Source organism: Trichomycterus rosablanca, chromosome 18 (genome assembly GCF_030014385.1).
Source record: "Trichomycterus rosablanca isolate fTriRos1 chromosome 18, fTriRos1.hap1, whole genome shotgun sequence".
NCBI lineage: Eukaryota > Metazoa > Chordata > Actinopteri > Siluriformes > Trichomycteridae > Trichomycterus > Trichomycterus rosablanca.
The window spans coordinates 19,252,577-19,271,680 of NC_086005.1; the positions used below are offsets into that span (position 1 = coordinate 19,252,577).

The 19,104-nt window shown below is 40.8% G+C and overlaps 1 protein-coding gene across 1 annotated transcript in view; it reads left to right on the forward strand.

Annotated features, from left to right (window-relative positions):
- Positions 1-4,752: 4,752 nt before the first annotated feature.
- The window catches only part of rph3aa (rabphilin 3A homolog (mouse), a), an 80,050-nt gene continuing 65,698 nt past the window's right edge, over positions 4,753-19,104 (forward strand). The window contains exon 1 of the mRNA XM_063014801.1: positions 4,753-4,860. The gene's annotated coding sequence lies outside the window, so the exon portion shown is untranslated. The remainder of the gene's footprint in view (positions 4,861-19,104) is intronic.

Genomic DNA, 19,104 nt, shown 5'->3' on the forward strand with positions numbered 1-19,104 from the left:
TTCACTGTGCTTCACAGATGTTTAGGTTTTGGTGTTGGGTTTAGGTTTTTTCTATACTAAATGCCTCAATCTTTTCCTTTCTATTTAAGCAACCTTTTTAGCAGTGTTCTGGAAAGCAGTGATATACACTGATCAGATCTCACGGGCCAGCCTTCGCTCCCCACGTGCATCAGTGAGCCTTGGCCGCCCATGACCCTGTTGCTGGTTTACCACTGTTCCTTCCTTGGACCACTTTTTTTTTACCTAACTGAATGCATTGTAGTTCTTGTTGCCCAATGTTTTCAGGATGCCTACTTTTCTCTGTTTGTGCATTGATAAACTGATGAACACCAAGGGCTTTAGAACCACTTTTATAGTGTTTCGCAGCTTCATTAGTGCAAGGTTTATATAAACAGATGTTTCTTGTGCAGAGCTAAGTTTACAAATAAAACACAAAATTCTGCAATGAAAAAGGGCCCCCAGTGTGAGATTAAGGTGGGTGTGTGCGTGCGCGTGCGTACGTGTGAGAGTGTGTGTGAGAGTGTGTGTGTGAGACTGTGTGTGAGAGTGTGTGAGAGTGTGTGAGAGTGTGTGAGAGTGATACCTAAGCATTAAGGAGTTTTTCTTCATTCTGCTCACACACCGCCAGCATTTTCAGCTTGCGTGGCTCAGTGATATACCTGACAAGGATACATTCCCCTACAGGCTGACTGTAAAACCAGTCAAAACCAAGAATGCAACAAAAGATTTAAGCAACACTTGATTGAATCTTTACTATTCCACAACCATATGGCAATATACAGCGATTAGCCATAACATTAAAACCACCTCCTTGTTTCTACACTCACTGTCCATTTTATCAGCTCCACTTACCATATCAATTACTGAACGTAGACCATTTATTTCTCTACATACCTTTTTAGCCTGCTTTCACCCTGTTCTTCAATGGTCAGGACCACCACAAAGCAGGTATTATTTGGGTGGTGGATGATTCTCAGCACTGCAGTGACAATGACATGGTGGTGGTGTGTTACACAGCAGTGCTGCTGGAGTTTTTAAATACCGTGTCCACTCACTGTCCACTCTATTAGACACTCCTACCTAGTTGGTCCACCTTGCAGATGTAATGTCAGAGACGATCGCTCATCTATTGCTGCTGCATGACGTGTTTAAAAACTTATCCACTCATACCAGCACCGTGTCATTGTCACTGCAGTGCTGAGAATGATCCACCACCCAAATAATACCTGCTCTGTAGTGGTCCTGTGGGGGTCCTGACCATTGAAGAACAGCATGAAAGGGAGCCAACAAAGCATGCAGAGGAACAGATGGACTACAGTCAGTAATCGTAGAACTACAAAGTGCTTCTATATGGTAAGTGAAGCCGATAAAATGGACAGTGTGTGTAGAAAAAAGGAGGTGGTTATGTTATGACAAAACTTCTGTCATGGCACTTGTGTAACACAAGTTATAATATGCTAGCCCACCACCATGTAGAGGTTCGAATCTCAGCTGTGCTATCAACCTGGCTGGACATCCCACAGGCACAGCTGGCTATGAAAATACAATCTTTACTGTACTGTGCTAGCACAAGTGGTATATGATACACACAGGGCATAGCATGACTCTCCATACATGATATGCCTCTCTGTGGAAATCCACCACTGCCGTGTAAAAAGAAGCAGCCAGATTACCAGTTTAGTGAAATAACTTTCTAGGGTAACAGTTATTCTTGCTGCCCATGCTTGTTAAATTGACACTTTATCTAAGTTTAAATATAGAAGTGCTTCATTCTGCATTTTAAGGCAAAACTGCGATTCAGATACAGTATTTCCCTATGATTATGGGTTATACTCATCTGTAGATACTGTGTGTGATGCCATGTGATGGACTGGTATGCTGACCAGGATTATGTGCCTAATAAAGGTGAGTAAGGGAGTCATTTTGTTCATATTCTACATTTCCTATTCCACAAACTGATGATGAAATTAAAACCCCTTACGTCCAGGGTCTGATTAAATACCTTAGGTATTGGATTTAATTAAGTGACTAAGCTTAATTATTCCAGGGTTTGTTTAATGGACAACAACCACAAGGTGGCAATAAAGCTGTAAGCAGTTTTAGGCCAACTGTAACTCTGAAGTTAGGTTTCAGGAGATGCCATGTGGGAAACACATGGGATATTTATAGAAACAGTTTACGTTTTTATATAAAGTTTGTACATTTCCTTCCACTTTACACCTGATTTTGCACATTAGCTTATTATGAAGCCCAATACTGGTGGGTATAATTAACAAATACACTGCAGCAGAAATTGTTGTTACAAGAAGTGAATCACCAGGACTAAGGCTAGGGTTTCATTATGCAACAATATTCATCTTAGATGGTTATGCATGCAAGTTTATACATGCACATTAAAACCACCTCCTTGTTTATCAGCTCCACTTACTTTGTAGTTCTACAATTACTGACTGTAGTGCATCTGTATCTCTGCATCCCTATTTAGCCTGCTTTCACCCTGTTCGTCAATGGTCAGGACCCCCACATGACCACCACAGAGCAGGTATTATTTAGGTGGTGGATCATTCTCAGCACTGCAGTGACACTGACATGGTGGTGGTGTGTTAGGGTGTGCTGTGCTGGTAGCACAGCAGTGCTGCTGGAGTTTTAAAATGCTGTGTCCACTCACTGTCCAAGCCGTAGCCTAGTGGTTAAGGTACTGGACTAGTAATCAAAAGGTCGCTGGTTCAAGCCCCACCACTGCCAGGTTGCTGCGGTTGGGCACTTGAGCAAGGCCTTTAACCCTCAATTGCTCCGACTGTATAGTGTAACTGTACTGTAAGTCGCTTTGGATAAAGGCATCTGCTAAATGGCAGTTGTAAGGTACTGGACTAGTAATCAAAAGGTCGCTGGTTCAAGCCCCACCACTGCCAGGTTGCCACTGTTGGGCCCCTGAGCAAGGCCCTTAACCTTCAATTGCTTAGACAATATACTGTCATAGTACTGTAAGCCGCTTTGCTAAAAGCGTCTGCTAAATGCCAAAAATGTAAAATGTATTAGACACCTCTACCTAGTTGGTCCACCTTGAAGATGTAAAGTCAGAGACGATCGCTCATCTATTGCTGCTAAATATTTTTGGTTGGTGGACTATTCTCAGTCCAGCATTGACAGTGAGGTGTTTAAAAACTCCATCAGCGCTGCTGTGTCTGATCCACTCATACCAGCACAACACACACTAACACACCACCACCATGTCAGTGTTACAGCAGTGCTAAGAATGACCCAAACTGGTTGTGTAGTTTTGGATAATCTCCAGTGGCCTACACAGAGCCCTAAATTCAACCCTGTTGCTCATCCTTTGGTTAAGTTGAAGCATTTACAGCAAGCAAAGCCTGATGTCACGAATTCTTACTAAATGAACACAGATTCACCCAGATACACTTTAAAATCGTATCAAGAGTCAAGTTAAGAGAGTCAAGATAGGCTTTATTGTCATTTCAGCTATATACAAGTACATATTGAAACGAAACAACGTTCCTCCAGGACCAGGGTGCAACATAGAACAAAAAGTGCAAGACAGTACAGTACACAGTGCAGCTTTGTTAGAAAAGTGAAGACTGTGGTACCTGCAAAGGGGCAACCACATAAATTTTGATGCATTTGGTATGAAATGCTTGTAGTCATATACATTATACACCGATCAGCCATAACATTAAAACCACCTCCTTGTTTCTACACTCGGTGTCCATTTTATCAGCTCCACTTACCACATAGAAGCACTTTGTAGTACTACAATTACTGACTGTAGTCCATCTGTTTCTCTGCATGCTTTGTTATCCTCCTTTCATGCTGTTCTTCAATGGTCAGGACTCTCCCAGGACCACCACAAAGTAGGTATTTTTTAGGTGGTGGATCATTCTCAGCACTGCAGTGACACTGACATGATGGTGGTGTGTTAGTGTGTGTTGTGCTGGTATGAGTGGATCAGACACAGCAATATATCCAGCCAACAGCTCCCCATGGGCAGCGTCTTGTGACCACTAATGAAGGTCTAGAAGATGGCCAACTCAAACAGCAGCAATAGATGAGCGATCGTCTCTGAATTTACATGTGGAATTTACATAGAGTGGACAGTGAGTGGACATGGCATTTAATAACTTACTCATACCAGCACAACACACACTAACACACCACCACTATGTCATTGTCGGTGCAGTGCTGAGAATGATCCACCACCTCAGTAATACCTGATCTGTAGTGGTCCTGGGAGAGTCCTGACCATTGACGAACAGCATGAAGGGGGGCTAACAAAGCATGCAGAGAAACAGATGGACTACAGGCAGTATTTGTAGAACTACAAAGTGCTTCTATATGGTAAGTGGAGCTGATAAAAAGGACAATGTGGTTTTAATGTCATGGCTGATTGGTGTATTATCTAAGCAATTGAGGGTTAAGTGCCTTGCTCAAGAGCCCAACAGTGGCAACCTGCCCTGTAGTCAGTCAGTCAGGTGTCTACATACTTTTGGCAATATAATTTATTTTCACTGGGTATTTCAGTCTTAAAAAAATAGACACAATCACTTGTTACAATGACAATCCTAACAAAAGCTATTATTTAGTTTAAATGGCCTATCAGGAAAAAAGCCATTGTGCTCTGCAACTCAGTGATTTCATGCAGGGAGCTGAGGGGGAGGATTCTGCTCTCTCTCTCTCTCTCTCTCTCTCTCTCTCTCTCTAAGATCAGCAGTACATCGTGCAGTCGGGTATTAAGCTCCAGCTGAGACTGGCAGACGCATTCCGCGTCTCTGATCTGAATCGGAACGCACACACGCCTCTCTGATTCTAGCCGAGAACAGACTAACCGGCTCGGACGCGGCACGGGTGAGTTTTCCTGCAATGGCAACCAAAGCCGCTCGGCTTGTAATTAACAAACAGAGTTGACTGATCCTCGATTGAAGTTAGCTTGTTCTGAAACAGCTCGGAATGAAACAATGCGTTACGGTGTCATTCATCGGGCTCTGAATTCGAAATCGAGTTGTTGAATGTAGGCACTTTAGTTGGACTATTGCAGCGAATTTGCAGCAAATGCAATGTATAATAATTTCGTATTGAATTATGATGGTGTGACTGAGCTGCATTTAGATGAATGGGAACCTAGTCATGTAGTTATATCGTGATCACCTGTCTGTACTGATTCAGTAAAAAACGGCATTTGCACTAGTTATAGAAATAATTATTTTGCATTGATAAATCTGCACATCTAATTTATACCACGGTGTAAATTGTTCAGTTGATTGTGATTTTAAATAGCTCTCCACCTAATACACTCAATGACGTCACTAGATCACTTTTCTGAGTACTATACACTGATCAGCCATAACATTAAAACCACCTCCTTGTTTCTACACTCACTGTTCATTTTATCAGCTCCACTTACCATATAGAAGCACTTTGTAGTTCTACAATGGTCAGGACCCCCACAGGACCACCACAGAGTATGTATTATTCAGGTGTTGGAGGGCGGCACGGTGGTTAAGTGGGTAGCGCTGTCGCCTCACAGCAAGTAGGTCCTGGGTTCGATCCCCAGGTGGTGCGGTCCGGGTCCTTTCTGTGTGGAGTTTGTATGTTTTCCCCGTGTCTGCGTGGGTTTCCTCCGGGTGCACCGGTTTCCTCCCACAGTCCAAAGACATGCAAGTGAGGTGAGCTGTGTTTGATATAACCTTGTGTGAACTGATGAATCTTGTGTAATGAGTAACTACCGTTCCTGTCATGAATGTAACCAAAGTGTAAAACATGACGTTAAAATCCAAATAAACAAACAAATTCAGGTGGTGGATGATTCTGGATGTGTGTTGTGCTGGTATGAGTGGATCAGACACAGCAATGCTGCTGGAGGTTTTAAATACCATATCCACTCACTGTCCACTCTATTAGACACTCCTACCTAGTTGGTCCACCTTGTAAATGTAAAGTCAGAGACGATCGCTCATCTATTGCTGCTGTTTGAGTTGGTCATCTTCTAGACCTTCATCAGTGGTCTAGAAAATGCCCATATTGGATATTTTAGGTTGGTGGACTATTCTCAGTCCAGCTGTGACAGTAAGGTATTTAAAAACTCCAGCAGCATTACTGTGTCTGATCCACTCATACCAGCACAACACACACTAACACACCACCACCATGCCAGTGTCACTGCAGTGCTGAGAATGATCCACCACCCAAATAATACCTACACTGTAGTGTTCCTGGGAGAGTCCTGACCATTGAGGAACAGCATGAAAGGGGGCTAACAAAGCATGCAGAGAAACAGATGGACTACAGTCAGTAATTGTAGAACTACAAAGTGCTTCTATATGGTAAGTGGAGCTGATAAAATGGACAGTCTGTGTTTGTTTGATTATTAGGATTTTAACGTCATGTTTTACACTGTGGTTACATTAATGACAGGAACGGTAGTTACTCATTACACAAGGTTATATCGAACACAGTCTTGGACAATTTAGTGTCTCCAATTCACCTTACTTGCATGTCTTTGGACTGTGGGAGGAAACCCGCCTGGCAGTCTGTGTAGAAACAAGGAGGTGGTTTTAATGTTATGGCTGATCGGTGTATGTAATATATCTATCCATCTATCTAATATATATATAATTGCCAAGTATGACTGGAATAAATGGCATTTCAGTATATTGACTTTAATTTTACTTTCTTTATGTTCTAAAAGTAGTTATTACATTTGTTATGCTGCCTGTACCTTTTCACCTATGTGCACGCTATAACAGATTTATGGATTTTATTATCATGTGTTTGACTTGTTAAATAGAAATGATCATGTTTTGTTATTTGTATTACAGAAAAATATAATTATTCGACACAGCTCCTGATTAAAAAGCCAAAAAAAAAACCCAGAAGCTTTAATGCCATCGTATCTGTTTTAAGCCCACTCTGCACTGTTTTTCAGGATGCACTGCTATAGAATAAGCACACAACTTGCCCACATGTATAGCTCCTATGCGAGCTGATTACCTTGCCCGTCCGTTAACTTGTTTTTGCTTAGATAAAACCATGACATGCAGTATGAATATTGTTGTGTTTTACTATGTGCAGCCATTAATAAGAATAAGTAATCACGTACGTATAAAGAGACGTCTTGCACCAGATGGAGACGAGTGGAAAACTCAACATCAGTGCTGTTATTTATAACAGCTAACCACTTTCAGGTGGTTTTTATGTGGTGCTCGTTGGCGTTGCTTTTTTACAAACTTGAACAAACAAGTCTAGTGTTTTAATGAATCATGTAGAAAACGCAGCCATATTTAAGCCCACATAATTCTGGTTACAATAAAACAAAACTGACCAGAATAATAGCATTTCCCTCCTATGTGTTTGAAAATTATTAAGGAAAAAGAGTGTTTACAGCACTGTAGAGCATCCACGGGTGCCTTTATATCTTATGAAGGATAAATAATGCAGCACAAGGGAATGTGGGAAATATACACAGTAATACGTTGTCTTGCCTGTAATAAAACACTATAGTATTTCTACTGTAAAGCACCTACAAACTCTCATGCTTTTATATCTTTACTGATCTGCTATTTAGTAAGTGGTTAGATGAACACAGTTTTTCTGTGCCTATTAATGTACATGCCAAAAAAGGCGTTATAATTTACACTGATCAGCCATAACATTAAAACCACCTCCTTGTTTCTACACTCACTGTCCATTTTATCAGCTCCACTTACCATATAGAAGCACTTTGTAGTTCTACAATTACTGACTGTAGTCCATCTGTTTCTCTAGTGTTAGTGTGTATTGTACTGGTATGAGTGGATCAGACACAGCAGCGCTGATGAAGTTTTTAAACACCTCACTGTCACTGCTGGACTGAGAATAGTCCACCAACCAAAAATATCCAGCCAACAGCGCCCTGTGGGCAGCGTCCTGTGACCACTGATGAAGGTCTAGAAGATGACCAACTCAAACAGCAGTAATAGATGAGCGATCGTCTCTGTACATCTACAAGGTGGACCAACTAGGTAGGAGTGTCTGTTAGAGTGGACAGTGAGTGGACACGGTATTTAAAAAATTTAGCAGCGCTGCTTTGCTGATCCACTCATAACAGCACAACACACACTAACGCACCACCACCATGTCATTGTCAGTGCAGTGCTAAGAATGATCCACTACCTAAATAATACCTGCTCTGTGGTGGTCATGTGGGGGTCCTGACCATTAAAGAACAGGGTGAAAGGGGGCTAACAAAGCATGCAGAGAAACAGATGGACTACAGTCAATATGGTAAGTGTAGGTGATAAAATGGACAGTGAGTGTAGAAACAAGGAGGTGGTTTTAATGTTATGGCTGATCGGTGTAAAGCAGCACAAGGGAATGTGGGAAATGTAGACAGAATACTCTCATGCTTTTACATCTTCACTGATCTGTTATTTAGTAAGTGGTTAGCTGAACACGCAGTTTGTCTGTGCCTATTTATCTACATGCCAATAAAGGCATTATAATTTAAATGATTTAAATATATTATTTCTACAGCATAATATAACAACAGTAGGTTCGGGCGAACAGTGGGATGGATGTTGGGTGGGATGCCGGGTCAGAGAAAAATATGTTATCTCACCTGGGGCTGTGATCACGATAATGGCTCATTCTCAGAGTGTAGTACGCTATATTTTAGTCAGATGCACTAAAACCCCCCAAGGGCTTTTTGTGCTTTCCAGAGCAACTCTACATGAGTAATTTGGAGCAGCACTACAGGGATTTGCACACAGCTCCATGAGACTTAAGAGCGGTGTATTAAATAAGGAGAGCAGACTCTTCAGTGGCTGTGAGCTTTTAGACCCAGACTCTGACAGTATCAGAAAGCAATAAAAATTGATTTTTTTTCTCCTAGACCTTTATATTATTCATACATTTGAACATCAGTTTGAGAAATCTTGTCTTTGATTTCATCTTTGTTATTCACACTAGTGGTTCCTTTTTAGCATGGTTAATAGGTGCCAGGTAGACACAACTGAACGATCAAAGTAGAGCAAACTTATCACAAATGATGCTAAGAAGCACTATATTTGTATGCCAGCTATATTTGAAGAGCTTAAGAAAGCAATTTTGTGGGTTTTTTCTGAGCGGTGAGGTGCAGATTGTGCTGCTCAGCATTTGTGGTGTGTGTTTGTGTGTGTGTTAGATAGAAACACACAGTTAGCTTCATGCATATTGATTGAAGGACCTCATGTGACACACTGAAAAAAAGCTAATGCATTGGAAATCAGTGGAAAGTGAGTAATAAAAATAAATAATTAGTTCCTTTACTATGGGTCATGCAGGTCAAGCTGCGTTTACTGTACCTCAGCATGCTCACAATTAGAAAAAGTAATTAAAGTACACTGATCAGCCATAACATTAAAACCACCTCCTTGTTTCTACACTCACTTACTGACTGTAGCCTATCTATTTCTCTACATACTGTTTTAACCTGCTTTCAGCCTGTTCTTCAATGGTCAGGACCCCCACGGGATGATTCTCAGCACTGCAGTGACAATGACATGGTGGTGGTGTGTTAGTGTGTGTTGTTCTGGTATGAGTGGATCAGCAAAGCAGCGCTGCTGGAGTTTTTAAATACCGTGTCCACTCACTGTCCACTCTATTAGACAATCCTACCTAGTTGGTCCACTTCGTAGATATAAAGTCAGAGATGATCGCTCATCTATTGCTGCTGTTTGAGTTGGTCATCTTCTAGACCTTCATCAGTGGTCACAAGACGCTGCCTATGGGGCACTGTTGGCTGGATATTTTAGGTTGGTGGAGCAGTGACAGTGAGGTGTTTAAAAACATAATCAGCATTGCTGTGTCTGATCCACTCATACCAGCACAACACACACTAACACACCACCACCATGCCAGTGTCACTGCAGTGCTGAGAATGACCCACCACCCAAATATTACCTGCTCTGTAGTAGACTCTGCGGTCTTTCAACCATTAGCGCCAATTCTGTAGGAACGTTCCATTCACCCCATTTGTTTCTGTGAAGTGCACTACGTAGGGTATTCCACCATTTGAGGTGAGATTCCAATCCAAAGGTAACGAAAATGTTCAAATGAAGTGAACTTCAAACTGTGTAGGGAGTAGGGAGCGACGCTTCATCACTATGCCGGAAGCTGGCTGTAACATTTACCCATTGCGTGTGTTGCGGGTTAAGACGGCCGGAGCGTTATCAGAGAGCAGAAAATGACACGATCAGAATGATGTCGGATCGACGTTTCATTCATCTTTAATAAAAACTAGCAGTAATGTGAGAGTAACCAGTAAACGCTGCACAATCCACCAAAAACACAAATGTAGCTCGTTAACTTTTACACCGTTAATCACAAACAATAAAACACCACGTGATGACGTCACAAAGCGGCTGTACGATGATAAAATCAGGTTTATTCCTAGATGACATCACGATATGATAGACGGCTGAGCTTCATTAGTTTGATAGTTCAGAAAGTAAAGAAACGCTCAAACGCTCAAAGAAATTTCGGTAACAAGACGCTGTCATGTACGTGATGATGTCACAGGGCATCCGAATGAATTCGTTTAACCTGCTTAAGGTCCCATAGACGAGATCACGTGATCAGTGTGTAGGGAACACAAGGGCGCTCAGTAGTAACTAATGTTAACACATGCTGACGCTAGGGACTCTTGTTGTTTACGAGTCATTTTTTCGCGAGTCACGAGTCGAGTCCTAGTCCTTTGAAACAAGTCCGAGTTGTTTCTGAAGTTGCTGGGTGACTAGTTTTTAGAAGTCCTCCTGAGCCCATGTGGATATATTTGTGATATTAGCATGACAGTTTCTACTGCAGTGTTGTATGTGGGCATGCACTATACAGATTTCTCTGGATTCTTTGAATCTTTCACAATATTATGTACAGTAGTTGGTAAAATACCAAAATTATTTGCATTTTTGCATTGAGAAATGTTCTTTTTGAAATGATGCATACAATCTATAGACAAACACTGACAGTAGAATGGGTCATACTGATGAGCTACGTAAAGTTTAGTGTGGCCTTATCATTGGTTGCCATTTAATCCAACAAGTCATCTTATAACCTTTCTGCGCTGCTAGAATCCTGGCTGAATGTAAGTGGAAATTTAAGTAGAAACAATAAATAGCTCAGTCAGTAAAGGTCTTGGTCAAACTAAATCACAGAATAGAACTGTGGAATTGCTGAAGTGTCTAAACATTTTTGGTTTTGGTTTCAAACTGCCTGGTTGTTGGAAACAAAATGAATTCGATTTCTTTGCTTTATAGTCACTTGGAAGGTTAGCACCACTACGCTTAATGCTGTGTGCTGGCTGGAGCGGTATATAAATTAGATGGATAAAAAGAGAACAGATGGTCTGGGCTTATGTTTTATGATTTGGGCTGGCATATTGGATTCAGTAAAAGAAAACCTTAATGCTGGAGCATACAATGATTATCTAGAGAAATGTATACTTTCAGTGTACATTTATACAGTCAATCCAGAAAGTCTGCACACCATTGTCACCCTCTCATTCTATAATAGATTGAGTTCCTTTTTGCCACAAACATCTACACACAATTACCAATAATTACGACATGAAAACAGGGATTAGAAAATATGCAATTTTATTTTACTGACTAAAATGGTTTATTTAGGGGTTACATATCAGTACACACCCTTAGCCTAATACTTGGTTGATGCCCCTTTGGCAGCAATTACAGCTTCAAGGCGTTTGAGAGTCCTCTAGGTGCGTTTTGGCAAACTTTTACTAAGGAGTGGCTTTCGCCTGGCCAATCTACTACAAAGGTGTGATTTGTGGACTGCTGCCTGGATGGTTGATCTTCTGATAGGTTCTCCCATCTCCACAAGGATACGCTGGGGCTCTGTCAGAGTGACCCTCGGGTTCCTGCTCACCTCCCTGGTCAAGGCCCGTCTTTCTCTTTTTGGTGGTTCTTCTATTTACGAATGATGGTGGCCACTGTGCTCTTTGGGATCTGTAAAGCTGCAGCAATTTTTCTGTACCCTTCTCCAGATCTATGCCTTGACACAATCCTGTTTCTGAGGTCTGCAGATAATTCCTTTGACCCCATGGCTTGGAGTTTGCTCTGATATGCACTGTCAACTGTGGGACCTTGTATAGGCAGGTGTTGGCAATCCCCAATCATGTCCAATCAATTGAATTTACCACAGATGGACTCCAATTAAATTGTAAAAACATCTCAAGCAGTATCAGTGAAAACAAAATGTACCTCAGCTCACTTTGTGTTTTTTTTTTGTGTTTAAATCTCGTGACTGGCAAGACATAGGTAGGTGGCCTCATTTATCAGTTCACCTTTGAATCATTTTAGCAGTATGTATGGGAACATCACAAAAGAGTGTTAGCACTTTAAGGTGTATCTGGTCCTATACAAATTTCCTAAAGATGCACTGGTTGATATTGAACTTTTGTTTCTTTTTTGAAGAATGTGGATAAGCCTTAGAAGACAGTACAGTGGTACCTTGTAAATCAACATCCCCTGAACTCAAAATCGGAGAAATTGGTACCCTTCAACTCAACGTTTCCTTTAAACTCAACGTGTTCAGTTTGTTTTAAAAAAAATTATTCATTTAATTTCAAATTAACAATGAACAGTTGCTTTGTTCAGCGCTCAGCTTGATCGGTGCAGTAATATGTCATCAAAGTGCGCATATGAGACAAAACTGCATTTGTGTAGAATAACCATCAGATTCACTCTGAAAGCGTCTACATGTATTTGTGTTTATCTGGATTTTTCTTTTTCGCTTTTAAACTTGTATTACAGCTCGAGGTTCTGAGAAATTGTAAGAATCAGCTTTTTATTTCAGGGTTTTTATATTATATTTGTGTTATTTTCAGTGTATAAGTGTCAAAAACAACCCAACCATTTTACAGAAGCCTAAAATATATGCAAGTCCACTTGACCATGGAACGCATTAACAGGTTTCCCATACATCCTTATGGAAAAAGATACCTTTAAACTCAACGCCAGTCCCAGAACCAACTGACGTTGAGTTTCAAGGTACCACTGTATCTGAAAAACACAGGGCCCGACTGGTTTGTTTACGTTCCTCCTGCAAGTCACATTCAAGATATGTCTAGACTCCCTTCTAAATTACTATCATCTTATGACAACATGATGGTTAAGAAAGCACTGCTGATCTGCTGCTGTGGATAACCTTGTAACCACTAGAGCTGAAATTCTATCCCATGTTCCTTTAATTCAGTATGAATATTTGTTGGTCAGTCTGAGGTGCTTGTTTAATTCTGTGAGTGGGTTTTATGGGTAGTTTTATGTTTTTGTCAATATCTTTGTTGGAGAGCTTGACCTATAACTAGTGTTCTTCTTTGCTAATGCTGTTTGTCATTCACTGCAATACATTTTGAGACTGTTCTCCTTAAAACATTAAGTAATTTCACTTTTTTTTTTTTGCAAAGCACCCTCTTAGCTGCCCTGTTGGGCACCTTTTCTCGTTTTCCCTTTTGCGCTGTCCCAAATTGGGCACCCAATTTTTTTGTAAACTCTCTTGGCCTCTGGCAGTTGCACATCTCAGACACGCCTCTTCCAACATGTGTGAAGTGGCCACTGGCGGATTTAAACATAAAGCCCTAAAACGTACAATCACATTATGCCCTCGGCATTTCTCCACTGCTTGTGCTGGCATCACTGTTGCAGGATTTACCGTTGCTGCAGCAAAAAGGTAAATCCCCATTCAGCCTTCTTTCTATCAGTCATGGCCAGCTGTGTTTGTTAAGCTCCTAACCGTTGTCATTTTTTCCTATAGATGATACATCCAGGTAACAGCCAATAGTCACTTGAATCACTTTATTTTAGCACAAAAGTGTTTGTCATTTTCCACATTACCTATATTGCATTGTGACTGGATATCATTAAACAGTTAGGTTTGTGGCCCTAGCCTACCAATGCTGACATTATGAGGTCTCAAGTTCTAATCTCAGCTCTATTATTGTCTGGCCGTGTGCCTACTCAGACATGATTGACTATGTCTGAGGGAGGGTGGGAAGAAGTGATTGCTTATTGCTGCTACAATTGTAGCCTCGATGTCGATGCATCATTTTTAAAACTATGTTTATAAATGATCCTTCTTAATTTCCACAGTGTTTCCATTCATATAACCGTTCATATGATTTCCCTCAGCACTACTTGCTGAGTGCATGACCTAAGTCGTATTTGGTCCAGTCACTGGTTGCCGGCATTAAGTGCAGTCTTAAAAAATGCTGTCTGCAGCAGTCAGAGGCCGATTGTAGTAAGCTTTCAAAGAAAAGCTAAAAGACCCAAATCATCAAAAGTTTGGGAATACTTAAAACTGGCACAAAACAAAAAGGTGGTTTGTGCACTGTGCATATTTTTGATGTTATACCACAGCAGCACTAGTGCGATGTTGCACATCTATATTGTTTCATTACGCTTCTTAATCGCTGAGTTCTTGGAAGACAATTGCCCGATTGCGTCATGCTTCCTCTCCACCAATGCCGATCCCTGCTCTGATTGAGGAGAACGAAGCTTCGGGAACGAAACGGGCAGCATGCATCTTATCACCTACATCCACAAAGTTGAATCAGTTCATCTGGACACAAGTTTGTTGTAGAGATACGTTTCGTCACTCAATCCGAATGACGAAACGTATCTCTACAACAAACTTGTGTCCAGATGAACTGATTCAACTTTGTGGATTTGTGTACCTGGATTATTGAGCATGCATCAACAGACTTATCACCTACACTTTGACGAGTGCAGTGCAGCTCAGCGTTGTGTACGGAGAGGACACACCTTGACAGCACTCTTTTCTCATCTCTGTGCAGGCACCATCAATCAGCCAGCAGTAATTGCACCAGTCATAGGAGAGAGACCCAATCGTTGTTCATGTGGCCACTCAGCCTTAGCCGGTAGGCAGAGCTGAGATTCGATACGATGTATTCAAGATCCCAGCTCTGGTTCCATTGTGTGTTTTTTACAGCTGCGCCACCTGAGCGGCACTACTGTATTGTTTCATTAAGCTTCTTAATCGCTGAGATCTTGGAATACCGTATTCCTTAGTGAGTTCAGTTAGACCGCCGCGATTTTTGCGGTTGCCACGGCGCTCCAAGTGCAAAAAGCTTCTCATGGAAAACACATGGTTAACATAAGGCTTCTTTTTTGCACAGTAAAGTTTAAGTGGCATTTGTGCATGTAACTCTGTATTGTAGTGCTTGACAAAGGTTTTCCAAAGTAATCCCTCACCCATGTGGTTATATCAGCTATTGTTGAGTGGCGGTTCTTCATGCAGTGCCGTCTGAGGGATCGAAGATTACAGGCGTTCAGCTTAAGCTTGCGCCCTTGACCTTTACGCACTGAAATTCCTCCAGATTCCTTGAATGATTTAATGATATTATGCACTGAAGAGGGAGAAATATGCAAATCCTTTCCAATCTTTCTTTGAGGTACATTGTTTTTAAACATTTTAGTAATTTTCTCACACATTTGTTGACAAACTGGAGATCCTCTGATCATCTTTGAGCAGACAGAACATGAAATAACCTGGGTTCAACTGTCTGCAATCAAATAAAAGTCAAAGTAAATGTAAGGAACACTGTGTTTTTTATTTTATTTGCGTTTTCCATACTGTCCCAACATTTTCTGATTTGGGATTGTATAATTTATAAAAATCTTTATCTTTATTTATTGACAACTTTATTGTCTAAGGAATAGTCAGGATGTTAAAATGAATTACATTTGATGTACTATTATTGCGGAAGTGTCAGAGTAATGTGAATGCTCTAGTACTTGTGGCTGATTGAAAACCAGACAATTACAGCATTCTGTCTGACAATGTGGAACTGAGACTGAACAGCTGTTGAAACGGCCCCTCTGTGCACCATACTGGCTTACAAGAGCTGACACATTTTTAACAAGGCTTTCCTCAAATTGGCTGAACAAAATCAGAAAGAAATAATGAATTAAAACAGATAAAAAGAGAGAAAGATAAGCAATGAGGATGTAAAACGTTATGTTTGGCCAAGTTGTTTGTTTTGGTGTCGAACTGATGCCTTAAGTATATTCCCTCTGGTCATTTCCATATGTGAGGCTGCTAGAAACATTGCACACTCCGAGGTGTGTATTAAGACAGATGGTTAGAGAATTGGCTCATGGTAAAAGCGGTTCATTCCGCTGCTGCACTACGGTATCAGTATTACATACTGTATCACCATGTATTCATGCTGTGAAATAGCTTTAGACCTGAAGCTTACATACATCTCATGACAATAAGTGTCATTATAATTAAAATGAGGGAATAAACTAGCTGGTGCATTTAGTAGGATGGGAAGCTCCTATCTTCCAGTGAAACTGGAGTGGGTGGTAAATCTTCCCTGTGCTAATACAGATGCTATCTGTGTGTGGGCATATGTAAGAGAAGCAAGAAGGTTTTTAAACCTTTTAAATTCACCCAGATTTCTACATTTAGTACGGGTAAAATGTGATGTTTTCATTCCAGTAATAAAAATATCAAACAGACAAATTCTGTCTGCTCTAATAACCAAAATAAAATTGTACTCTTTATGCCTTTATTGAGTACAGTGATTACGTCCAGGCTGGAAAAGCTCTAGGCCGGTGATTCTTAAACTTTTTGGACTGTAATACATCAAACAAAAACCCTCCAGGTTCCACTTATAGTTCATCTATATCAGCCATTAAAACCACCTCCTTGTTTCTACACTCATTGTCCATTTTATCTGCTCCACTTACCATATAGGATCATGCTTTTTATTTTAGCCTGCTTTAACTCTGTTCTTTAATAGTCAGGACCCCCACAGGACCACCACAGAACAGGTATTGTTTGGGTAGTGGATCATTCTCAGCACTGCAGTGACACTGACATGGTGGTGGTGTGTTAGTGTGTGTTGTGCTGGTATGAGTGGATCAGACACAGCAGCGCTGCTGGAGTTTTTAAACACCGTGTCCACTCACTGTCCACTCTATTAGACACTCCTACCTAGTTGGTCGACCTTGTAGATGTAAAGTCAGAGACGATCGCTCATCTATTGCTGCTGTTTGAGTTGGTCATCTTTGGGATCTTCATCAGTGGTCACAGGACGCTGCCCATGGGGCGCTGTTGGCTAGATATTTTTGGTTGGTGGACAATTCTCAGTCCAGCAGGGACAGTGAGGTGTTTAAAAACTCCAGCAGAATTGCTGTGTCTTATCCACTTATACCAGCACAACACACACTAACACACCACCACCATGTCAGTGTCACTGCAGTGCTGAGAATCATCCACCACCTAAATAATACCTACTCTGTAGTGGTCCTGTGGGGGTCCTGACCATTGAAGAACAGCATGAAAGGGGGCTAACAAAGCATGCAGAGAAACAGATGGACTACAGTCAGTAATTGTAGAACTACAAAGTGCTTCTATATGGTAAGTGAAGCCGATAAAATGGACAATGTGTGTAGAAACAAGGAGGTGGTTTTAATGTTATGCATGATTGGTGTGTAAGTAAGGTTGTAAGATGCTACAAGCAATAACATATGAAAACAACAATTTTTAAATGGCCAGCGTTTTTGAATCTAAACCCTAACCCAAATGACGTACAACTGGATGACAATGAGGTACAGAGGATATATCATGAATAAATTAGCAGAATGGTCCAATTTTTCCTCTTTAATGTTGTGCAAGTCTAATCAGCAGCCTCAGGAATCAATGTTTCTGTTAAATGACATTCTACTATTTATTAAATATAATGGATTACATACGTTATATGGCCAAAAGTAGGTTCCAGTTCACCATCTCTGCCAATTCATCTTTGTTACCACAAAGTTGGAAGCATATAATTTTTTTGATACTTCAAGATTCAAGATTCAAAAGATTCAAGAGTTTTATTGTCATGTGCACAGAAGAACCAGCAGTTACATTGTACAATGAAATTCTTACTTTGTTCGTCCTCCAAACATCAATAAGTATTATACATAAAACAAAATTAAACTAACAGAATAAAAAAAATTAGTATAAAACTTTAAAAAAATATATATATAAATTTAAACTATAAAAAAAAAAAAAAAACCTTTAGCTATGAGCATGGCTAAAAATGAAACGTAGTTAATAGTTTATTACTGATAGTTATTATTTTTAGTTCAATATCATTATTTAAGGCCGCTCAGGTGGCGCAGCGGTAAAAACACACGCTAGCGCACCAGAGCTGGGATTTCGAAGACATCGTATCGAATCTCAGCTCTGCCATCCGGCTGGGCTGAGCGGCCACATGAACAACGATTGGCCTGTTGTTCATATAGGGGTGGGGTATTAAGCCAGATAGGGACTCCTCGTGACTGATGCACTACGACCTCTGCTGGCTAATTGATGGCGCCTGCACAAGAGGGGAAAGAGTGCGGATCGGGGTGTGTCTGTCCATACAATTGCCTAGTGTGGGTGACAGAATTCATACGGCTGCTGCGCATGTGTCGGAGGGGGCGTGGGTTAGCTTAGTTCTCCCCAAATCGGAGCGGGGGTCGGCATTAGCGGAGAGGAAGCGTGACGCAATATGACAATTGGAAGCGCTAAAAAGTCGGGAGAAAAATGGGAGAAAATGCTTGAACAAAATATAGTATATATATACTACATACACATACACATATATCTATCTAATACTTTTGGCCAAAAGTAGCCTTTTACAGCCTGACAGTTTGAACAGATTGTGTTTGTCTATTGAGACTTGGCTGAAGAACCAACCACATCTAATGACTAATGCATAAATATGGGTTTTCCTGAAGGTTTAAACGTTTTATTGGAACTATAGTGGAGACTTTATTTACAAGAATCAATATATCACTTGTAATGTATTTTAGTAATAGTTTTAGTAGATATAAATCACTATCAGTATATACTGTACATAGACTTTCATACACAGAGCACCCCCCCCTTCCCCCCCAATTAAATTGCCATTCTTTAGTCAGGGCTCCTGTAACTCTCCTGTAACTCAGAGAGCAGAGAATGTCAATTGACAGGGGCTCTCTCTGAGCAAAGACTAGAGCAGACCGGGTGTCATTGAGTGCAAGAGCTTCTTATTTAAGATTATTTAATTCTTTCTATCTATCA